Here is a 23,327-nt window from a genome sequence, read left to right as displayed (position 1 = left end):
GTGTGTGTGTGGCAATAGCACATTTAGTGTGATAGAGAGAGAGGGAGAGAGAGAGAGAAAGGGAGAGAGGGACCGATGGTCCGTGATGTTAGCATCTGGTTAGCTAGCTGCACTAACGGACATAAGGAGCTGTTTCCACAACAAGCTGGAAGAGAGTCCTCCCCTGTCAGACTGAGGGGCTCCGGTGAGCTAAAGGACTCTCTGAGTGTTTAGAACGGTTTTGTCACAAATTATTCAAAAGATTATTTCCGCGGCACACCTTCAGATGAACATTATAGTTATACAAACAATAAGAGAATAAATGAAAAACAGGTATGAAATACTATATGGCAGTAAAACAAGAATACAGTTTAAAAGGGGAGTGATTTGTAAAATATCCATAAAGAAAAAGAAAATCTGTTTACAGTTCTGTTTCTTATGGGTGCTGAGAGAGGTATCCATAGATCTCTTCATGTTGCTCTCAAAGTGCACCAGATTGATGCTTTCAACTTCAATATTTAAAAAAAAATCTTCCCGGGGGACCATCCCCCCGGACCCCCCTAGAGGAGGTGAGGTCCGCCCCCCACTCATAAAAAAATAGCACTTTACCTCTGCCTATATGCTGTGAGCTGATTATGGAGCCTTCATTGTAACAGTAATTCAGATGCAATTAGCCTATATAAAAGGCCTCAAATTGGAAGCACTGTCTGGGCCGTCTTTTTCACTCAATTTTGCAATAGGTAAATCTCGCCTTTCACCTAGGCCGAGGTCGGTGATCTTGGGCTTAAAAAGGTTGGTGACCACTGACTTATATGATTCTGTTTTCTTCAAGGTTTTGTCTTCCTGGTCGAATGTACTTATTGTAAGTCGCTTTGGATAAAAGCGTCAACTAAATGCAATGTAATGTAATGTCTGCTTAGATGATTTTTGGCCTCAATTAAAGGTAACTCCTTAGAGAAAGTAAAACTTGGTCTTAGTATTTTTTCTGGGATAATGCTTTCTTATGTAATATGCTAATGTAGGTTACATATTTACCCAAATCAATAACAAATAAAAAGAGTTTTAAATTAACTCTCAGAACAGAATTCAGTCTAGGACGATCTTTTATTTTTTAGCTAAAAGTTAAACCGAAAAATGTGTCCTGTAAACCAGAGCTGCTCCTAATAACAAACTCTCTCTTGCCTTTTATTATGCATGACCTTAGAGCAGGGGTGCCCAACCAATCGATTCCCAGTCGATCGCGAGATGTGTCTAAAAATAGAACAACAATATTCTGTTTTATCGTTAATGTCCTATAACATAATCTTCCTGTGCCAGAATGATGTGTCAGGGCGTGGCTTGTGGGCAGTGGGCACTAGTTCGCTGACATTGTGCGTGTCAACAGGAGTGGCAGACCGCACACACACAAGACCGCAATGGCAGAAGCACACTTTTTTTTTTTTTTTTCACTCTGAGTGGGAGGATGATTATTTTTTTATCTATTCCAATTCAAAGTCCATCTGTCTCATCTGCAATGCGAGCGTGGCTTTATCGAAGAAGGGTAATTTAGGAGCGGAATTTCAAAACAGTGCACAAACGCTACGAGACGGAATTCCCTCCTAATTCTGCCGTACGCTCCCAAAAGGTGAGGGACCTGAAAGGACAGCTAAATGCACAGCAGTCCATTTCCACCAGGCCCAACAACAAGAGCAAGGCTGCTACCATAGCATCTTATCGTCAGTCACGTTCTTGCGAAACACATGAAGTCTTTCAAAGACGGCAAAATTGTGTAAGAAGCATTCCTGGAGGCCCAGGCGACGCGCTTTTTGGGGACAGTAAAAATAACAGTAGCATTTCAACAGGTTTTTGATTCAAGTTAGTTACTGTATCGTTATTAATCAGCTGTAAGTTTTAGTTTGTTCGAACTTATTCATTATAATTATTGTACAAAATGGTATAAGAATGCAAACATTAAGATCTGTTCTGTTTACATTGATTATAGTCTATCAATTCAGGTTAAGAAACTAGTGTTGCTTGCATCCTATTTTAAAGGCATTTAATTTTATACTCGACTAAAATGCAACAAAAAAGGGTTTGATTCTATTAATTTTGTCTTTTTTATTGCACGTTGGCAGCAGATTCCTGAGTAGCTTCAGATCTGAGTTGTCTTATTAGTAAGCCTAATTTATACTTTTGTAGCAACACTATTTTTATATAATGGCAAAGAAAGGGTTCAGAGTATTTTCTTTTTTTCCTGTGTCATATGTGGCAGCACCAGTGGAGACTGGTCATTAGGGGCAGGCCCACCTAGTGTCAGCAGAAAGTATTACAAATAATGATTACAAAAAAATGCAAAAAATAAATAACAAAATATATAAAATATATTTTAAGATCATGGTTAATCATCTGATTCGTCTGTACATTGCTATTTTAGTCTGTGTTCTTCTAATTAGTGTCTACAGTGTGTGCCTATTGAGCTGTTTAGAGCCATGTGAGACAAAACCCGATCATGCCCCTCCCTCTCACTGTCTAAGTGAACGGTGACTATAAAAACTACACTGCGCATGCTCAGAGTATTTTCCTATTTAATGTGTGTGGAAAAAAAATGATGACCATAGGGGCATAGAGCTGCCATCCCCACCGTACGTCATCTCACATAATTCAGAGCTGATTGGCTGTAAATACGTGTGCCGCGAAAGGTGTGGTGTGTGAAGAGGAGACGAGAGACGCGTCCTAAAACCAGGAAGTAAGCTGCGCATGGCTTCCCTCCACAAAAAAGCAATGAGATTTCTCCTTGGGATTTTAGAAAATAACTCAAAATAAGATCTGTGGGAAACAAACCTGTTAGATAAATGCACGTTTTGTTCAGCCGGATAATATCCACATGTCTACCCTACTTTTCTAATTTTCTAATCATAAATCTATCGATTAGATTTATGATAGACTTTTGAAACTACAAGAATATAAGGAGGACTTTTACAAAAAAGTATTAGAGATTTTTGTCCAGAAGGACAGGCAAATGGACTTCATCTTCAAGTAAGACCGCAATTTTATTGAAAATGGGATCTTACTAAGAGAGAACAATTCAATATTTAAATGATAAAATTACATTTTTTGGGTATCCTTTTGTTGAACTGTCTGTTTAAAATTAATCGAAGCATCAGACAAAAAAAAGCTTTTGAAAATAATATTATATTTTCATTTAGGTCAAAATATAATATTTGTAAACCTGAAGAGTCAGTGCCAGTGCCTCACCAGCCATGAACCTCACTGCAGAAGCTTATAGACATCTACGTTTTTTGTGCCCCACCACTTTTGTACTTATAAAAACGTGCTGCCGCAGCACTGTTCAATGTTTCTTGAAAACATTACCCACTGTAGTATGTGACGTGTGAATAAACTCCAACTCTGTATCATCAACACTGTTGTGTAGCTTCAGTTAAATACTTGTATGTGTGTAGATTAGAAAGAGGGAAGATAAAGGATCTGCAGTATTTTATGAAGTATTAATCGTACGAAGGTCAGTTTTATACAAGTAGAAGTGTGTATTTACCTGGTAGTAGGCTCAGGGGCGCCGCCAGGGATTTTGGGCCCCATGAAAATATATCACATTGGGCCCCACCACCAGGCACAGGCCACTTTGTTTATAAAATTACCTCGAGGGCCGTACCAAATGGTCTAGCGGTCCGTATATGGCCCGGGGGCCGGAGGTTCCCCACCCCTGCTTTAATATAATAACATTAGTATTAATATCATAACCAAAATGTCGGTGATTAACATTTTGTTTACAGACTGATCACTCAATGCTTCAAACTGTCCATCATCCTAAATAGACTAAAAGCAGTTTTTTGTTTTTTATAGATCATTGGCTATGTGGGAAAATACTGTGTTTGAAATGTATAATTTAAATTAGATGTTAGCTTTTTGTTATATATATATATATATATATATATATATAATATATATATATATATATATAATATATATATATATATATTATATATATATATATATATTGTGAGAGAAACTTCTGCTCAGCAATGTTGATGGAAGGAATGGAGGCTGGAGTCCGCTTTATATCAAACACCTGAGTTTATTGAGAGCCACGGCCGGGAGCATTGGCAGGGTTCTCACACGACTTCATCATGTGATTCCCCAGCCAACACTGAAGATTACACAGAAACACAGCGCAAATCTACACAGATAATCAAGGAGGGGCCTCTATTTCCTGTTGGTCAGGACTCCCTGGAAGAAGAGATCTTGTATCTCAATGGGACATTCCTGGATAAATAAAGGATAAATAAAAAAAATAAAATAAAAAATATTTCGCGCGTCTTCTGATCGATAATTACAAACACCTGGATTCAGAGACAAAGACAGTCTGTTAAAGTCCTCTGGCAGTTAGTCACAGTCCCCCAACAGGAAAGCGGAACCTTTAACCCTTTAACCTTTAAACTCTTAAACCCCTGCTCTAAGTTATGGCAGACCTATGTGAAACACAAAATGCTTTTTGGTACAAACACTTAAACAAAATATTTCCCTCACAGATCCACGCTTTTATCAATTCATTGATAACCAATTAACATTAGTCTAAGAATATTTTCAGTCACTACTTGAATCAAATAAAACGTCCTCAGAGTTGGGTGGATTCCTCATTACATTAATTACATCAAAAACAGAATAAGATTGGAACAGCCAATCACAATGGTTGATACAGACAACCATAATAGAAAAATCATCTTTCTTCAGTGTTTGATTTCTTTTGTCAAAAAGCACAATAATAACACATATGCAATACAAAAATATAATAGTAAAATATATGTTTCAAAAACAAGATCTTTTATCATTTATCCCTCAGTTAATCTCATTCATCAAACACAAATTCAAATTCAGCTTACATCTTTAAAGATTTACTTCAAGGCAATTCATAATTAAAACACAATTAGAATGTAGGATTATAAGAAATCCAATTGAGGTATAAAATCAGAATCAATAGGGATTCAGTTAAAAATTCACAGTTAAGGTATAAATTCACAGTGATGAATCGATCAATCTGTAATCTGTAAAGGTACAGTGTCCTCAATCTTTAGCATTACTTTTCGTTTACTTCAATACACTTATTCAAGAGTAAGGCACTTTACTACATACATTTTATTCAAATACATTTGTTTAACATCTGAAAAGGAAAAGTTAGGCATTTTATTTCAACAACCTGAGGAAAGAAAAGTCAAAATATCTATTCGTGTGAAACCGTCAGGCAGGTAATTGTATTTACTGTATCAACAATGAGAGAGACTAGGCCCTCGTACTGTTAAGATTGCTCAGAGTCTGTGGGGAAAAGTTGTACCAATCCTCAGCCTCCTCGCTAATTCTGGATGCTATGTTCAGCTAACTAAACCAGCTTTCGTGAAAGGAATTGGACTAAACATGGGAGAATGCATAGATTCTGGTATATTTTGGCACAGCAAACAGTTGCTAATATTGTGTTCATGTGCGTAGTCTAACATTAAACTTGCTGCAGAATTAGTTTTAGTTCGTTTAAAAGGAGTGATTTAAGGCCTTTTTGAAAAATCTACATCACCTGCTGAGTATTTAAGTGGAGTGGATAGAACATTTGTTTTTCTATCTAAATGTAGCATGCAGTAGCACCTGGATTGGGAACCTGGTAATCTGGTTTCCTCGTTGTACATTTTACCTGGTAATGATTAAGGATAGTAACATTGTCTGTTATAATATTAGAAATATCTTATTGTTCAATACCTTATCAATCTGAAAATATCAATTAATTTATTTTGTTTAGTGTGAAAGTGTAATCTGATCTGACAAAATATATTTGTCACCACTATGTAACACATATCTGTTCATCGGAAATATAAAAACAATCATTAATTGTACATCTGTAATCATATGGTCATTCAATTCAAATGTTATCTTTGTACAAGAGCTCGAAGAATATGTCCTCCTGACTCGTTCTCCTCCTCTCTTTATGACACAGAATGTCTGGTGTGTGAAGGCATCCCGATACTGTAGATTAGCACTGAGGTGCTGATTGGCTCAAAACTCTTCTTCCCCAGAGCACCATATTTCAAACCCCCCAATTGCTCTGCTTTTTGTGGCTCATTCAGTGAGCACTTTATGATCTCCCAGTGAACCAGAGGCTCATCTGCCTGCATTCCTTCTGCTAAAATACGATAGGCCCCTCAGAATTATTTGGGAGCCTTCCTGACACATGCACATGCATACATGTAAGGTTTGTGTTAGTCATTTAACATGCAAGAATCATATACTCATCAGTCCAAAGCAGAGAAATTTTATTTTAAGTTAAATGTGAGCTAGTCCCTGTGGATATAACCCGTTCTCAATTATTCTAAATATTATATTAATTCACCATTTACCGTTTGATAAAAGATTAGTTTATCAGAAGTACATTTCCTCTTCCATAAACATAGGTTTAAGAAATGAATGTTTCAATATGAGATCAATTACTCAAATATAATTGACTCTCCCCTCCCTTTTCTTACATATGTCACATAATGTAATAACAACGTAGGAGTCTATTTAAACATGGTATCGTCTATAAGCTATTAATCGAGAAAACTCAGTATCAGCACGCAACTTGCAAATAACTCTTCTCTCTTTCCTATCCCTCTCTTATCCTCATCTCTCTATTCTCTCTTCCACATCTCTCTCTATTCTCTCTCTCTATTCTCTCTTTCTATTCTCTCCTCCACAGCTCTCTCTATTGTCTCTTACTTCAGTTAGATATGAAATAAAACATACGAGTCCATGTAAGCATGGTAGAGGTCATAATCCATCACTCGAGAAAACTCAGTATCAGCTGTGCGCAACTAACAAAAACAATTGTGAGAACCATATATTATGCAGGAAATGCACACCTTTGTTGAAAAAAAAAACAAACAAACAAAAACAAAGCATCTCTGATTTGGGAGGAACAGCTTCAACCCCCTTAACATCTGAGTCACCACTGAAGGCATAGCATGAATGATAGTGGGCGTCTGAGGGTGTCTTTACTGAGAAATGTCAAACAAATTCAAAACCTTACATTTGAAAACAGGTTTGCATTCCTCCACTTAAGGTGACGTTATCATTGGAAACAATAAGAACAAACTATTTTGATATAGAATCTATAAATTGAATCTTTAGAGCAGAACAGAATGGTTGTATTTTTAGCCTAAGCTCCGTGCAGCCTCATGGTCTATATAATGTGAATATATGTAGTAGACAGTAACAGGCCCCTGACAACAGGCCTATACTAAAAATGGTAGGGGCTTTTCACAGCTTGCCAACCTGCAGGCATCCTCTGCATAGCAGTATGGATAGCCTTAAAAAACAAACAAACCCACTCTGTGGTAACGAGAATCATATTTCTGACCCCTGTGCCCAAGTGAAGCCGTTTGACTCATCTGACTGACCCAAGGGTTTGGAGCTGGTGTGACAGGGAGGCTTCCAAGTGTTCAGAGCAGACGTCAAGCTTTCAGTTCATGGCTCGGTGGGGGGAGCAGACCCATGTGAGACAGTATCAACGGCTGTAAAGTTCAGTTTGAGGAATGTCATTCTCTCTGGGAGCAGGAAATGGTGTCCATTCTCGGACCAGACCATTAATGTCATGTAGCGCAGCCATAGCATCTCTGTGACTGCACTCAGCCGGTCTGTAGTAGGGCAGAGCTGGGTGACTTTTAGTGAAGCCGTCCGAAGCCATAGACAACAAACGGAACACAGGATCATCAATGTCTCTCTTTACCAGTGGCTCAATCATAAAAGAAATTAGTGGGGAAATGTGGAACACTAATCCATCATGTGAAATGTTGAGTTAATTTAAATAATTACTTATGGGATGAAATCAAATTATCATTAATATTAGAAACTAAAGTCAGTTAAAATAGGACTTGCACAGATCAGAATCTAATCAATACACCATTTTCCCAGCTCTGTAATGAAATGGATGACAAGCAGGTATGCAAACTTGTCACCTTTTGAATCCAAAATAGGTCGTTTGTGTGATTCATGTAGATCTGCAATACAAATATTATTTGGGGCATGGGCAAGGTTGCCAACTCTGGGTACCTGGCTGGATTGAGATTTCGATATCATGGGTTTAATTACACACATGCGCACGAAATGACTGCTATCGTGTCAGTAGCGGGACCTTAGCATATATGTAGGATATGTATATAATATATATATAAATGCACAATATTGGACACAGACTATAAAAGGGCACCCAGTTTCATTCACTAATGAAAGTCAAACACATGTTTGTTTCCACTGTTTTATTGTGTGCCTGTCATGATAAGCAATTAATTGACTTATCAGCTCCTGAGTATTTTTTTTTTTTTTTTGGGTAATCTATGGTAGGGCTAACTCATACAGTGGTGGGGCTCAAATCAGTATTTGAAATGTAATTACATATTGATTGATTGATTGAAAAGTTTATTAACAGCTTGTATATTGGGTACAGTACAGCTCAAAAAATACAATTGTCAAGGGGATGCAGACCAGAGAAAGACTTTCGTCTTGTTTACATCAGGGTCCCCCATTTCCAATTCATCATGTCATTTAAGACATATAAGACATATTTGACATACAGATGGCTATATCGCCCCCCTTGACGGTGAAACGCCACGCATGAGGTTTGGATTATTTCCCTGTCTCAATCCAAATGGAACTGTATGAAATAAAAAGGCACATTTGTGTGACAAAATTGACATGCTGAAAACCCAACCCCGCAGCGGCGCTGTCTGGGGGGATTTTTTTGAAATACTAACATAAAATACACATTCTCTCTTGAGATGAAAAATAAATCCATCGACAGTATTACTACACGACATATTTAAATGAAGCTGAACCTGCTGCTCCTCACAGAGGAAAAAGGCTGTGTGAACTACTTTACATTTGTGGATAAGGGTGGATATCCCCCACTGTCCTGTGTGTGAAAAATGGAAGACAGCCCACACCTATCAATCATCAAACCGTGGGGTCCTATTTCATTTTCAGCATGAAGCGAACTGAAAAACCTTTCCGGCTAACGTTAGCTTTAGTACTCTTGTTCTTGAGTAGAAGTACCAGAGTGTAGGAATACTACGTTACAGCAAGAGTACTGCATTAAAAATGTTACTCAAGTGAAAGTAGAAAAGTATTCTCATCAAAATATAGTGGAAATAGCGACAGTAAAGGTAGTCGTTGTGCAGATTGGTCCATTTCAGAATAATATATGATGTGTTTTATAATGATTGATCTGGTAGACCTGCAGCTAGTCTGAAGTACTTTGTAGACTGCAGGGTAGCTTGTGGATTCACTCCAGGTGGAACTAAAGTCTGATTTAACACTTGATTATATTTCACATAATTCATCCAGATCCGCAAAGTAACTGAAGGTATGAAATACATGTAGCGGAGTAGAAATACACCATGTACCTCTGAACTGTAGAAGTAGAAGAATAAAGTGGCAAAACATTTAAATACTCAACTAAAGTACAAGTATCTCAAAATAGTGCTCAAGTATAGTCCCTGTTGAGTTTATGAACTTAGTTACACCAGTGGCTATACAGATAGAAAGACTAAGCCTTACACAGAGGCATGAAAACACATCTATGAAAAATGCTCAACAATGCTGCCAGAACCACAAACTGACTGCTACAATTAAAATAAATGCCTCTATCCATCTCCATCAGATGTATATAGCACCTTTCAACGCAAGGCAATTGAAAGTGCCTTACAAAAAATGAAAGACATTAAGCATTAAAAGAAAAGCTAATAAAATAAGCATTAAAAGGACAAATACATGGATAAAAATTACAGTGCGGTCTAAGATATGACTAGTTCAATTAAAAGCATAATAACTGAACGCTGCTTCTCCATGTTTAGTTCTGACTCTGGGGACAGGAAGCTGACCAGTCCCTGAAGACCTGAGAGATCTGGATGGTTCATAGTTTAGCAGGAGGTCAGAAACGTATTTTGGGCCTAAACCATTCAGTGCTTTATAAACCAGCAGCAGTATTTAGAAATCTATTCTTTGACACACAGGAAGCCAGTGTAAAGACTTCAGAACAGGAGTGATGTGATCCACTTTCTTAGTGTTAGTGAGGACTCGAGCAGCGGCGTTCTGAATCAGCTGCAGCTTCCTAATAGATGTTTTAGTGAGACCTGTGAAGACACCTTTGCAGTAGTCCAGTCTACTGAAGATAAAAGCATGGACACGTGTCTCCAGATCCTGCTGTGACATTAGTCTTTTAATCCTAGATATGTTCTTTAGGTGATAGTAGGCTGATTTAGTAACTGTAAATCACTTACACGTGTGTGTGTGTGTGTGTGTGTGTGTGTGTGTGTGTGTGTGTGTGTGTGTGTGTGTGTGTGTGTGTGTGTGTGTGTGTGTGTGTGTGTGTGTGTGTGTGTGTGTGTGTGTGTGTGTGTGTGTTTGTTTGGTTGGGGGTAGCCAGATGTTCCTCTTTGTGCCTTTAGGCCATAAAACCCCCAATGGTCGCTCTGTGGTCTTGCTCAGATTCTCTGCCCCTCCAAAGGTCACGCCTGTGATTGACCTCGGGTGCAGGATTTTAGGAGCAGAGGAAAGGGGAGATTCCGTCCAAAATGCAAACCTCTCCATGACTTGTCTTTAAAACGTTCTTTAAGTCCTGTATTAAGTCTTCTGTTATGTAGCGGAAAATCCCATTTAAAAATGAAGAGCAAAATAGTTTAGTTTACTTGTCTGTCTGTTCGGATTTGGAAATGTTTATGATTTATTTTGTGTGCTCGTGAACGAGAGAAGGAGAAAAAAACATCTACCTTTGAACTGCAATTACTTATCTTAAAAATTGCAACATTATACTCCTTTAAAAAAATTGCTCAATTCATTTAAACACATTTATTATGTGCACAATAAAACCTCAACAAGTATATTGATCCTGGCTTAACCAGCGACTTTTACTCTATTGTTCATAAGCTCAGTATTTGACAACTATTAGGATTGTAGTAATGTCTGTATAGACCAATTGTACTAGAAATAATTTGAAACAGTTTAATAAAGAATGTTAAACTATATTTAAACTGTAATTGAACTTCAACGTATATCAATTATCTGATTCCAGTGGCCAGTTGGAAACAGACAATCAACAAGGTTTTCATTTTGCAGCAACAGCGCAAAAGTTTCAATTACTGTCTGACTACATTGCAGTTAGCTGACGCTTTTATCCAAAGCGACTTACATTAAGTACATTCGACTAGGAAGACACAACCTTGAAGAAAACAGAACCCTATAAGTACATCAGGCCTCACAGAGCCAAGCACCTCAAGTGCTTCTCAACTGGCTATAGATAAGCCAGTCCTCATGTCTGAGTCTGGTTCTGTCTTATCTTCTTTGTTTTGGAATGTGTTCAATACATTACGTTTTTTTATTATTCATTATTACCATATAATACATAGATTTAAGAATAAATGAAACAAATAATACAACATTGAGCTGTTTGAGCTTTTCATCTTTACATTATTGTTTCATTTCTCTCAAGTCATTTAATTTTGGTGAAATAACTGAAGTTTTAGTTCATTTGACCCTGGCTGTGGACTGATTCATTATGAGTTGTTACAACGCATGCACAAGACGGCGGGTAGACAAACAAACACGAAACAATTATACAAACAAACACTGCAGTTAGACAAACAAACATAAAAACTCTCAACAACTCAGCCTGACAAAAACTCTTCCAGCCTATTTTAATCCGAATTAGGGAGACTTTCAGAGGGGCCACTAATTATGAGAGCCCTCAATACTCATAATTCCCGTGTATCTGCAAACACAGCCAAATTCAGCAATTCATACAACATTCTCAAACCACACATTGAGCACTTTCTTTAGTTCAAAAGCGTCAATAATCGCGGATAATGCTGTATGCTCCTTTTTTCTACGTGCAGCTCTCCCCAGGGGGCGGAGAATCGGCACCTCAGCAGAAATGCTATTTATCCTCTGAAAACTCCTAAATTCGGCGATTTGTTTAAATACAAATCTTGCGACATTGCTTCTAATTCAGAAAATCCACTTTGCTGGTGCATCTCTCAAAAGTTTCTCTGAATATTTGTTTGTGTGTAATTGCCTGGTGAGTTAATTCCAAGAAGCACACACAGAGGAGATCGATGAAATTCGATATTCCTAGGTTATCATTAGCCCCAAATATTCTCATAGTTTTCACATAAGCCGTGTTTGCTCGTAGACACCTGTCCCAGCAACAAACACGGGGAAATCGGCCAGGACAATGTCCCCTTGACACCGATTCCTGAGGTTATAGATTAGCCTCCAGATGTAATGAGTAGAGAAACCCAAAAAAAATGCAGCAGCTCAGTTCTCTCAGGTAATTTTAATACACCGTTGATCTCAAACGCTGGCGAGTCAATCTCAAAATAGAAATGTACTCACCAATGTTTCAAAGATCTGAAGGTGCCTGTTCCGTGACGCCAATCTGTGAGAGAAACTTCCTGCTCAGCAATGTTGATGGAAGAAATGGAGGCTGGAGTCCGCTTTATATCAAACACTGAGTTTAATGAGAGCCAACGGCCGTGAGTGAGCTCAAAGCGTTTACACAACATGCCATGAGAAAACCCTCCAACTCACTGAAGCATTACACAGAAAACACAGACGATCTACCGGAGAATCCGGGAGGAGCCTCTATTTCGCGCGTCTTCTGATCGATAATCACAAAAACACCTGGATTCAGAGACAAAGACAGTCTGTTAAAGTCCTCTGGCAGTTAGTCACAGTCCCCCAACAGGAAAGCGGAACCTTTAACCCTTTAACCTTTAAACCTTTAAACCCCTGCTCTAAGTTATGGCAGACCTATGTGAAACACAAAATGCTTTTTGGTACAAACACTTAAACAAAATATTTCCCTCACATATATAATATATATATATATATATTGTATTCCAGTCTCCCTTCAGATATGTTAAGTGATATTCAACACAATGCTGCTCACCTCCTTCAGTTTGGAGAAAAGCTGGTTCAGGTTCAGCCTTATGGTGGGACAGGGCTGCTGAGCCTAAAGATGGATCTGTTGGACCTGGCACCAGGGGGAGGGACAACTGATTTAGTATGAATAGGCGCTAAAAATGTGCCTGCATTTATTAAAGGTAGGTAGGTAGGTAAGAATGGAGAAACCAGCTCGAGTGCGCTAGAATTTGAAAGTACACAACCGAACAAAATCTGCCCCTTCTTTCAGAGTTCCTTACAGAGCCCCTCCTCCAACACACACGAACGCGCACATGACCAATGAGGGCACGAGATAAGTTTGTGCACAGATGTAAGGCTGACAGGCAGGTAGGCCATCCAGTTATTTTAGCTGGGCCGGCTCAGATGATTGGTCGTGCTTTTTACAGTACTACGGCTTCCACAGATGAATTTTTTGTATGTATTTATTGTCAAAGCATTTAATATATTCATTGCTATCGGGATGTTAAGAGCATTCCATGGAATATAACAAAAATTGCTTCTGAAGTGAATTACCTACCATACCTTTAAATGTCAGCTAAAAGAGCAGTGAATTTGCTGTAAAGATATTAACAGTACTTAATGTCAGCTTAGTAAACAAAAAAACATTAGCTAACAGACTAATTTCCACCACTCATGGACCACACCCACCTTTTATTGTGAAAAACTGGGTGACATACAGTCACCCTTCAGTCCCTCTCTCTTGTCTTTCTCTCCTTTCTCTTCTTTTCTGTTCTCGATTTATCAGCTCCGGCTCGGAGCTAGAGCCTGAAAAGCGCCGTTTTTTCCTGTTCACACCGCAGCGGCGCCGGCTCTTAGATCCAGAATCGGGTTCACTTCCAGCTCCAAAAAATTGTCGGTCTAGAGGCAAGAGCTTCGGAGCTAAGAGGTGGCGTCGCTTACGTCTCTCTCGTCGAGGCGTGCAGGAAACTAAACCCACCTCCCCTGAACATGGGTCGACTGTTATGCCTGCCTACAAGCAGTAGTGCCTATAAACACACTTTATAAAGTCAGGCAACACTAACCAGGCTTCGTGTGATTCTGTTTATTTGTGCCTTACTTTGACCATCCGTTCACTGTTATCGATCATTGTGGAGAGGCAGACGTGTTGTTTTGTATTATTGCAGCTATCGGATGCAAGTAGTCAGTTTAGCTTCGGTTGCTATGCTAACATCACCCGTTTTATACCAGAGAAACTTTCATAACAGCGTTGTGATACCAAACAGTGTCAATTCAGACTGACACACATTCACTTAGGCTAAGGGAACTGGGGATATGCATCAGCTGCTTGTGTGAGTCGGACAGTGAATACTTTAGAGCGGCCGCTGCAGTGTGAGCTAACCGGGAGCTAACGGGAGAATAAACTCCCGTGGAAGAGCAGCGCTGCAGCGGTCGGTAAATGCTGCAGAAACACATTAATAAACAATGAACCACGGCACTCTGGAGCAAAGTATAAGGTTGGAGAAGTCGTTATTCAATTTATTCTGGCTTCGTGTGATTAAAAGCAACACGATCATCGACCCGACGCTGTTGTTGTTGTTGTGAGCTGCCGTTGGGGGGCAAATCAGCGATGTAAACGGTGACGTCATGACGCAGCAGGGGCAGCTCTGGGGCGCCAGTGGGCGGTGTGAACAGAGCGGGAGCTGAAAAGGGAAACCGGAGCTGAACCAGAAAAGCTCCCGCTCGGAGCTAGAAAGGGAAAAGCGCTGGTGTGAAAGCCGCATTAGAGCCTGACTTTGTTGGTCGTTGAAACATGGTACTACACACGTATGTAGGCTTGCATCCCTCCTCACATGCTTTCACTCTCTGCAAGTGCCGGTGCCGCACCTGGTTTGGAGGCAGGACCAAACCATTACACGTAAATAGAAGGGGTTGTACAGAGGCTTTGGGTAATTAACTTTTGGAAGAAAATAAGTTAAATGAATCGTAAGTTTAGTGAGTAATTTATCAATATAACGTTCTATTAATGTTAATTATTGAGGATTGATGAAAGGTTACTTACATTTTTTTTCTTAATGTTCTGAACATTTTGGGGCCCCTGTCAGTCACGGGCCCTTAGAATCGTCCTAACTTTTCACCCCCTTACGGCGCCCCTGAGTAGGCTGTTAGTAATCTCTATTTGGACTGGTAGATCTCGGCAGACTGGAACTTTAAAAGTAGCTCTCGGTTCAAAAAAGGTTGGGCACCCCTGCCTTAGAGATACACTGGACTGCTTCCAATAACACTTCACCACGTTTTGAACACCCAGATGCAGAATATTTTAAAAATATTTTAAAAATCAAACCAGATGCTCACCACGAGAATTACCCTTTTACTGGGATGTGATCCAGATTAAATATTTTTCTCTCACACCCCCTGCAGTCAATTAAAACACTCAAGTTGGAAGATTTCAGCATATTAAATATACTACTGCAGCAACTGCTTCGAGTGCTAAAACTATATACAGTGAAAATAACTCTTTAAATATGAGAGGCAGGGTTGTATAAGGGATTTTTAAAGTGATACTCTAACATTATAACTTGCCAATTCTATGCTCTTGTGATGTCTGATTGCTCCGTAAATACTTGCATTGCAGCCTGGAGATATCGCAGCTGTGTCCTAAAATTGGTCAATTAAATTGTAAAATCAATGTTTAAGCTCAAAGGCAGCCGATGGACGATGCTTGTAATGACGTCCTGAGCCTAATTATTAAGCTTTTCCAATCTGCTCTGTGCCACATATACTGATTAAATATTCACTTTTTATTTGTTTACTGTAACACTGCAGCATGATGCATCATTAATCTGAATGACAGTCATGGTGGTATGCTCAGCATCTCATCTAAAAATCAACAACCTCTTCATATTCATTCTGAACGATAGCATCAGAGCAAATTGTGTCTGGCTTTAATCTCAGGGGAAACATGTCAGGTGAATCTTGATGAAGCTACATCTTTGCTGCAAGCTCTTTAGATGCTCGTCTAATCAAAGCCGCAGCATGCCGCTCGCCTGAGGCTCCACTGTTGAAAGCCTTTAGGGGATTAAAGCTGATTTCCCTTTTGGTCAGAGTTACTCTTTTGAGGGTCCGACTCGCTCCGGCGCCGGGCCAGAGTACTATCCAGTTGTCACTGATACCCAGCTTACTGTTGTTTGATGCTGGGCATGTCTCTGCGGCGCCCCAGCTCATCTATCACAGTAACTGTGAATGGCGGACGGGGACTTGGAGGAACAGAGGCAGGCTGCTCCGACCCTCTCTTCTCACACTATATACTTAGTAATCTGTGCCGAGGCTATTCCCTCAATAGAGAATGGAGACCTTGTGTTCTGAGGCTTCAGATGGGCTAAAGCAACACCGCACACACCACCGAGACTCTCCAGTGGGATAAGGCTATGTTGTGAGGATATTGTGCTGCATACTGGAGTTTTGTGTAAAACAGATTCAAATATTACATGATTTTAATACATTATTGGAAACCCTTTCTATGATGTGTATAATGCATTGTTAACATACTTATAAAGCATAATATGCAGAAAGATTATATTTTAAAGTACTATAAATGTCTATAATACTTAAACAAATGACAATTACACATTTTATTTACAAATTCAAGTTTCTGTATGAAATATAAACAATATGTGTAACCCTTTCTATGACGTGTGTATAGGCATTACTATAGTTCAATGTTTAATTATCTATTTATAGAACTTGAAGTTGTATCTAAAAATCCTATTATTAGCATTCATTATCATGCAATTTATATTGACTTATAAAGTATCATATTACTTCATAGTTGCTGCTCACCGTTTTTCAAGCAAACATCGACAAGATGGACCTATAATCACATTTGAATGCATTATACAGTGTTATAATCAGATTATTATGTGGTATGACTATATTTGTCATGCATTATAGACATGGAAACTTAGGAAATGTTATAAATGTTTTGTTTTGTATATCTATATTTAATGTTAATATTTCTCTACATTTTTATGTTAAAATATTTGTTTTTAAATATTTGTTTAGAGTTCTTATATTTGTGGACCTTTTCTTACAATTTATGTTCATTAACTTTGTTTATGTATGCACCATATACACCAAGGCAAAATGCTCGTATGTGTAAACCTACTTGGCACTAAACATGATTCTGATTCTGATGAGCGATGGGCTAGAAGTCGTTTTTTCTGAGATTGTTGTGTGTTTTGGTCACTGGTTTGAATTTGCCAAATTTGGAAAAGGGGATTTCATGACATGCACTGACAGTTTGGCCACATTTAAATCAAAATTTGAGGGCAGTTGTGAGGTTGTCTTTTTATGTTGTCAGGCCAATGCCATTCAAATCTGATCATACCAACCCCCACACAGTTCAGAGTTAAAGCTAGGCACTAAAGGCAACATCATGGTTATTTTAATTGCCTGGTACATTTTGAATGTTGGGCTATAGTGGAAAATCAAATAGGTGTTTATTTATTTACGTTCTCTATTTGCATGACTACATTTATTTTGAAATCACCAAAAGTTAGCATTAGATTATTCCTCACACGCACAATTGACCGACACTTCTTAACACCAAATAATTGTCTGGGGAAGTGGGGACACAGGATGTTTCATATTCATACATATTAGTAAAATATGTATTCCCAATGTGTGATTTTGCAAAACATATCTATAAAGGCTGGAAAAAAGAGATGTTCTCATAGTCTGACACGGAAATCTCTACTTCTGTAGCACACCAGACGTCCACTTCCATTCCTATCTATATTCTGAAGGTTTTGGAGAGTTTTGTTCATAAATAATTCATAGGCTGATTTATAAAACAGGGTGAAATGTGTAATGGCTGTTGACGATATATTAGATTTATGGAGCGATAAAAAAAGATGTCCAACTCTAAAGATGTTTGACTTTAAAGTTGACATGTCATGCTTTTCCGGTTATTACCCGTCCCCTTGTGTGTTATGAAGGTTTTTATGCATGTAAACGGTGTGCAGAGTCAAAACCCTCAAAGTACACCCTGTATCGAATAAAACTCTAAAACAGAAAATACCTCCCCAAAACGCCTCGTTGGAGATACGTCACTGTCCATTTGATTCTTCCGGGTACATCATGATGTCATGTTGTCCCCGGAACGAAATGGACCAATCCGTGGAGCCGTTACGTTATGTCCGCGGAGCCGTTACGCTAAGCCCCCGCTGATTGGTCCAAATTGACCAATCCACGGACTTCCTCACACACTCAGTGCAGGCAGCTCTGCTGATTTCTCCTCCCTGGCTGCAGGCTGATAACAGACAGTTGGGATCGCGGCGAAATTCTCTCTGCAGACCCATTCTCACAGCGTTTATCAACCTTTTTCTTACTCAATATCAAGCCACACTTATTGTTTTTACTTCGGCTGTGACTTTGTGTGTGCTCAGGGTGAGTTTGGCTGTGTTTCGCTGTGTATCGCTAAACAAGGAAATCACACCTCCACGGAGCTCAGCGCGATTCACAACGTCCCGACTGGTCCCGACCAATCGGAGCACACTGGGCTCACAGGGAGGGGGGGGCAAGAGCTGCAACGAGCCGTTTAGTGGAGAGAGTGAATACACATACTTTACCTCTGTAAAGTATGTGTATTCACTCACTGTATGCTGTATGCGAAACCAATGTGAGTTTGGAAAATTGCACAGTATAAATCTATTCTAGTAGACCTCAACAATGGAACTATGATCAGTGGAAATGGCCATGACATGGGACCTTTAATAAGATACACTTTTTTACGGAAGAGGATTAGGGCCACATTTGACTTTCTTTATGAAATTTGCCCAAAAGGGATTTTCTTTGTTCATTCTGATATTAAAGTCTCCAAAAAGTTGTGAAATATGTGAGATTTAAAAACTTTTTCAGTAGATTGAATCGATAAAACTACACTGAAATTATGAAAACATCAAATTTAATTGCACATAGTGTATGTACAACAAAGCCTTGAACAACATACCACACACTTGACACAAATGGATCCAGCTGACAGAGGATACAGGCCTATCTGTGGCAAGAGGAAATAGTACAAAACATCAAAAGAATCGCCCTTAACTACACAGTTTGTTCGCCTCGTACTCCGTGTGGTTTGGTTGCCTGGCACTGAAAGCTTGCAGGGCCGTGAGTATCCTGGTCACGTCCGCGCTCGACAGTTTGAGCCTGTGGCGGAGCAGACAGGCGAACAGATCAAGGTGTGGGGCCCCTGGGGGCGAGAGCCGGTTAACCCTCAGGCGCAGCTCCACGAGCTGCAGCAGGGCAGAGTCCTGTGATCCCTGAGTGTACGGGTAGTCTATCTGCAGAATCAGGTCCTGTATCGCCTCGGGGTCAAAGTGCACGCTATATCCGAACAGCTGCATACTGTTCACTTTCATGTAGCCGATGTTATTCGACGGCTCGATGGCCTCCAGAGGCTCATAGTACACCGTGGTGTTCTTGCTGGCTCCCGCGGGGTCCCTGATGCGACTCCTCAGGTAGAAATGTACCGTTTCAAAAAAGCTCTTCCATCTGTTTCCAAGAGTTAAAGTCCAATTATAGCAGTCCAAGGGGATATCCAGTTTGGTTCGCTCCCAGTTAGGGTATCCGTGCTGACCTATAGGCATGGTCCAGCTTTCCGAATGACTGCCCCCGAAAGGATTCACAAACAGAGACAACGCCGGCTCCAGAGTGCTGTTTCTGGTGAGGCAAAACTGCAGCGCCAGTCCAAACAGCACATGGACGCGGTTGGACTTCACCCGGTTGCTCTTGAGAGTGAGCAGCATTCTTTTCCTCCACGACGGGTCGAACCAAGTGTTGACCCGCACGTCGTTGCTCACGAACACGCCGTGCAGAGCAATGCGGGGGTCGCGCCGCTGGAGCAGGAAGCGCAGCTCCAGATCCTGCAGGTCGCGGTCGCTTTCTAACCCCAGGTAGGGGTCTGTAGGGTCGGGCACGGCAGGGCGGCAGGCTCCCTGGTTGATGGTGAAGCCGAGGTTACAGCTGGAGCATCGGGTCCTGTTCTCCGCAGAGCAGGAGGTACAGAGGGTACCGTCGCCCACAGAGCAGGGAATGAGGCCCTGGCATGGGGGGTGGGGGCAGGAGCAGCTGCGGCTCTCATCACTGTAAACACCAAGCTGGTGGTTCTCGCTGCAGTATAAAATGGAGAGGGAGTATCTCAACCAGAAGTGCAGAGGCCTGAGGACGACATGCAATTTTGTCAAACACTTTAGGGACACAGCATGGATTAATTGGTTAATACAAAATACATCACATCGAGTCTTTCATGTTTTGTGATTATGTAAAAAGAGAAAATGTTTAGCCCCGAAAAGATTATCCTAAAAAATTGGTTGTTTTGATGTGCAGGAAAAACACTATCTTCGAAGAACTCCAACTCAGATGGTGTTCCAAAAGCAAAATAAGATCAAAATGAATGTTTTAATCACAAAAAAACAACACGAAACATGTCTTACCCAGTTACCTTAAACCACTATTGAATGAAATTTTTTTACAAGCATAAGGGGTGTGGTAAAGTCTTATAATTGGAGTCTGGACTAAGGGGGCAGTACCTGCGTTTAACTAGTGCGTTGATTGATAATGTAATTTAGTTAATTCCCCTGCCAGAAACAGCTATCAACATAGATTTCATGAGAGGCATACATCTGAGTGAAGTAAAGACCACCATGGAAACAGACTAGGTGGGAGTGCATCTGAGCAAAGAGCAGCCATAACATTAAAAAAAAAAAAAGCAATCACATAATTTGATACAAGCTGAGCCATTCTACCATACTGAATATTGGATAGAGTAATACAACTCCCAGCATGGAAAATAGAAATAAAAATATACAACTGTCAGCATGTAAACAGTCTAATATTTCCAGAGCAAGTAGTCAATAACACTAGTGGGCGGTCATATTCTATGATGATAGACATATTAGGTAAATGTTCAGGTTCATATTTATATGTTGTGCCTCTACTGTGACATGTCTCCATGCTTTAATGTTCAAAAAGCTCTTTACTTTTTAGAAATTCACAAAACCTATATAACACACTACAGGAAAGTGCTAAAAAGCTAAATAGGGCCCCTTTAAACGCACCCCCCACCAACTTTCACCTCACTCCACAACTACCTCAAGTGCTTTCTAATAAGTAGCGTCCTGCTCTGCTGCTTTCTCACAGTGCCTGGCGCATAAATCATTTTCATAATTAGAAGCTTTTGGGGAGCACCTTGTGTTAACAGGCTGTGGTATAAACCACCCCCACGTGTTCTCGTGTTGCCTCTTACCTCGCCCTATGCAGGACTATTTTGGGCTGTTTTCGGCACCTCTTGCTGAGGCTGAAGAGCTTGTTAACGGTGCGGCGGGCTTTGGCCAGGAGCTGGCTACTGGCGGCCTCCAGCTGCCGGTGGCGCTGCAGCAGGCTGCCGTCCGTCCTCCACATGTGTTCCACCACAGATGTGTTCACAGCGTAATGGGTTGGCAGTTTCCCAACAAGCTTTGGAACTCCTCTGGTAGAAGGAGGAAAAAAAGAACATGAATAAGTAAAACTCTGCCTGTGGCGATGCGCCGCGGGGTAACAATACCCCCGGAAAATAAACTGTCTACTCCTCATTGTTTGTCCCAGAAAAGCAAACAGCTCCAGAGGAGAAATAACAGCTGCAAAATGCCAGGAAAAGCAGATCATGTTGAATATGAAAGACACACACATACATCGCTTATAAAAATCCCTGCACATGCAGCAATGACATTTCTGCTGCTGTCTTTGCAAAACGAGTTAACAGTCACATGTGATCTGGATGAGTGCTGCAGAATGCCGTTTTTATAAGCGATGTATGTGTGTCTTTCATTTTAAACATGATCGCTGGTAGATAGCCACAGAAGATGTAACACAGTTTAATCTGGGCGAATCACAGTTTACCTGAGAGGATCACAGTTTAACACAGCTGAAGACTTCTCCACGCTGCTTTCAAACTGTGAGTAAACAACGTGCGCTTCACTGGGAGGCTGTCTGAAGGTGTACACAGGTCTCAGATGGACTTGGTATCACATTAAGAACGATATTCAGTGATAATTCGGGCAACAATAGCTGGTTTAAATGATTTATTGGAGCTCGCAATGTTTTGAACAGACATCCCCAGTCAACTCGTTTTTCTTTTTGTAGTCCTCGCTGTTCGCGTCCGGATATCGCCATCGTAACCACAACCTCACACACTGGTACTGAATGTGCATCAAAGTGTTCCTATCCAGCCAAATATACCAAAAGATGTATGTAAACGACAGAAGAAGCGATCGAAATGTGTATTTCAGTCGAAGGCCACGCCTCCACATCTGTCAACCAGTTGATCGGGGAACCACTTAAACCGGAACACCGGCCCGAACCGAGAGATTTACAGGCTCATGTATGCAGCGAACATTTCAAATTTCCGGACGACTACTCTGAGAGTATGATCAAACATAACATGGGATTTATGGAACAACCATTACTTAATGGAGATGCAGTACCATCGGTCTTTCTGGTGTCATCACCGACCAGGACACCAGTTCGGCCAGTTGAGAAATCGCCCTCTGCAAGTGTGAAGCGACGGAGGAGCAGAAGTAGTGCTCGGGGTAAGAATAAGGTATGTTATAGCGCATTTCCATTGCAGCGGCTAGCCCCGTTTTAACGTCCAGGCCAGGACAGTTTTTGGTGGCCTTTCCATATAGCGTAGTACCGGCTAGTGTGTATTTCCCCCCAGTTTTTTCCGGCCCCATAACATCGTGATTCTATGGCCAGGGACAACGAAGCTGAGTATGCTAAACTAGAGAGGGAATCGCTAGCAAGGGTGGTACTACATGCATACATATAGTATCTTATATCATCTTCCCATTATACACACATGCATTTCCAAACATCTGGACTACCTATGTTGCAAATGTATTATCTTTTCAATTTACACACGGCATCTATTGCACGTCTGTCCGTCCTGGGAGAGGGATCCCTCCTCTGTTGCTCTCCCTGAGGTTTCTCCCATGTTCCCTTAAACTGTGGGTTTTCTCCAGAAGTTTTTCCTTGTACGATGTGAGGGTCTAAGGACAGAGGGTGTCGTATTGTCATACTGATATGTATGGCTGAATTCCCCCATCCAATCTCTTCACATTGGTCAAAACTTCTTCCTCTGCTGACGAGTCCGAACTCAAATACTCCGCCATGTTTCCGTGTGTTGACAAAGTGAACGCATGGATGACGTCACGACCATCACGTGACTACTGAAAATGGCGGCGGCCAGACGGAATATACAGGTTTTGATAAAAAAGAGCTATAAAATCATTATTTACCGGGGAATATCGCTAATTTCTTCAGGGTATGGTTTAAACATAATGTTTCACTAAATACTGAAGTTTTGATTAATTATCTAATGAGTGGACCATTCCTTTAAGAGA

At 40.4% G+C, this 23,327-nt stretch overlaps 1 pseudogene; it reads right to left on the bottom strand.

Moving 5' to 3' along the window:
* Positions 1-18,449: 18,449 nt before the first annotated feature.
* Positions 18,450-23,327, bottom strand: part of LOC117462819 (BMP/retinoic acid-inducible neural-specific protein 3-like) — a 48,698-nt pseudogene continuing 43,820 nt past the window's right edge.

The sequence above is a fragment of the Pseudochaenichthys georgianus genome, chromosome 17 (assembly GCF_902827115.2).
Source record: "Pseudochaenichthys georgianus chromosome 17, fPseGeo1.2, whole genome shotgun sequence".
NCBI lineage: Eukaryota > Metazoa > Chordata > Actinopteri > Perciformes > Channichthyidae > Pseudochaenichthys > Pseudochaenichthys georgianus.
The sequence above is the reverse complement of the archived record's forward strand: the minus strand, read 5'-3'. Positions and strand labels throughout refer to the sequence as shown.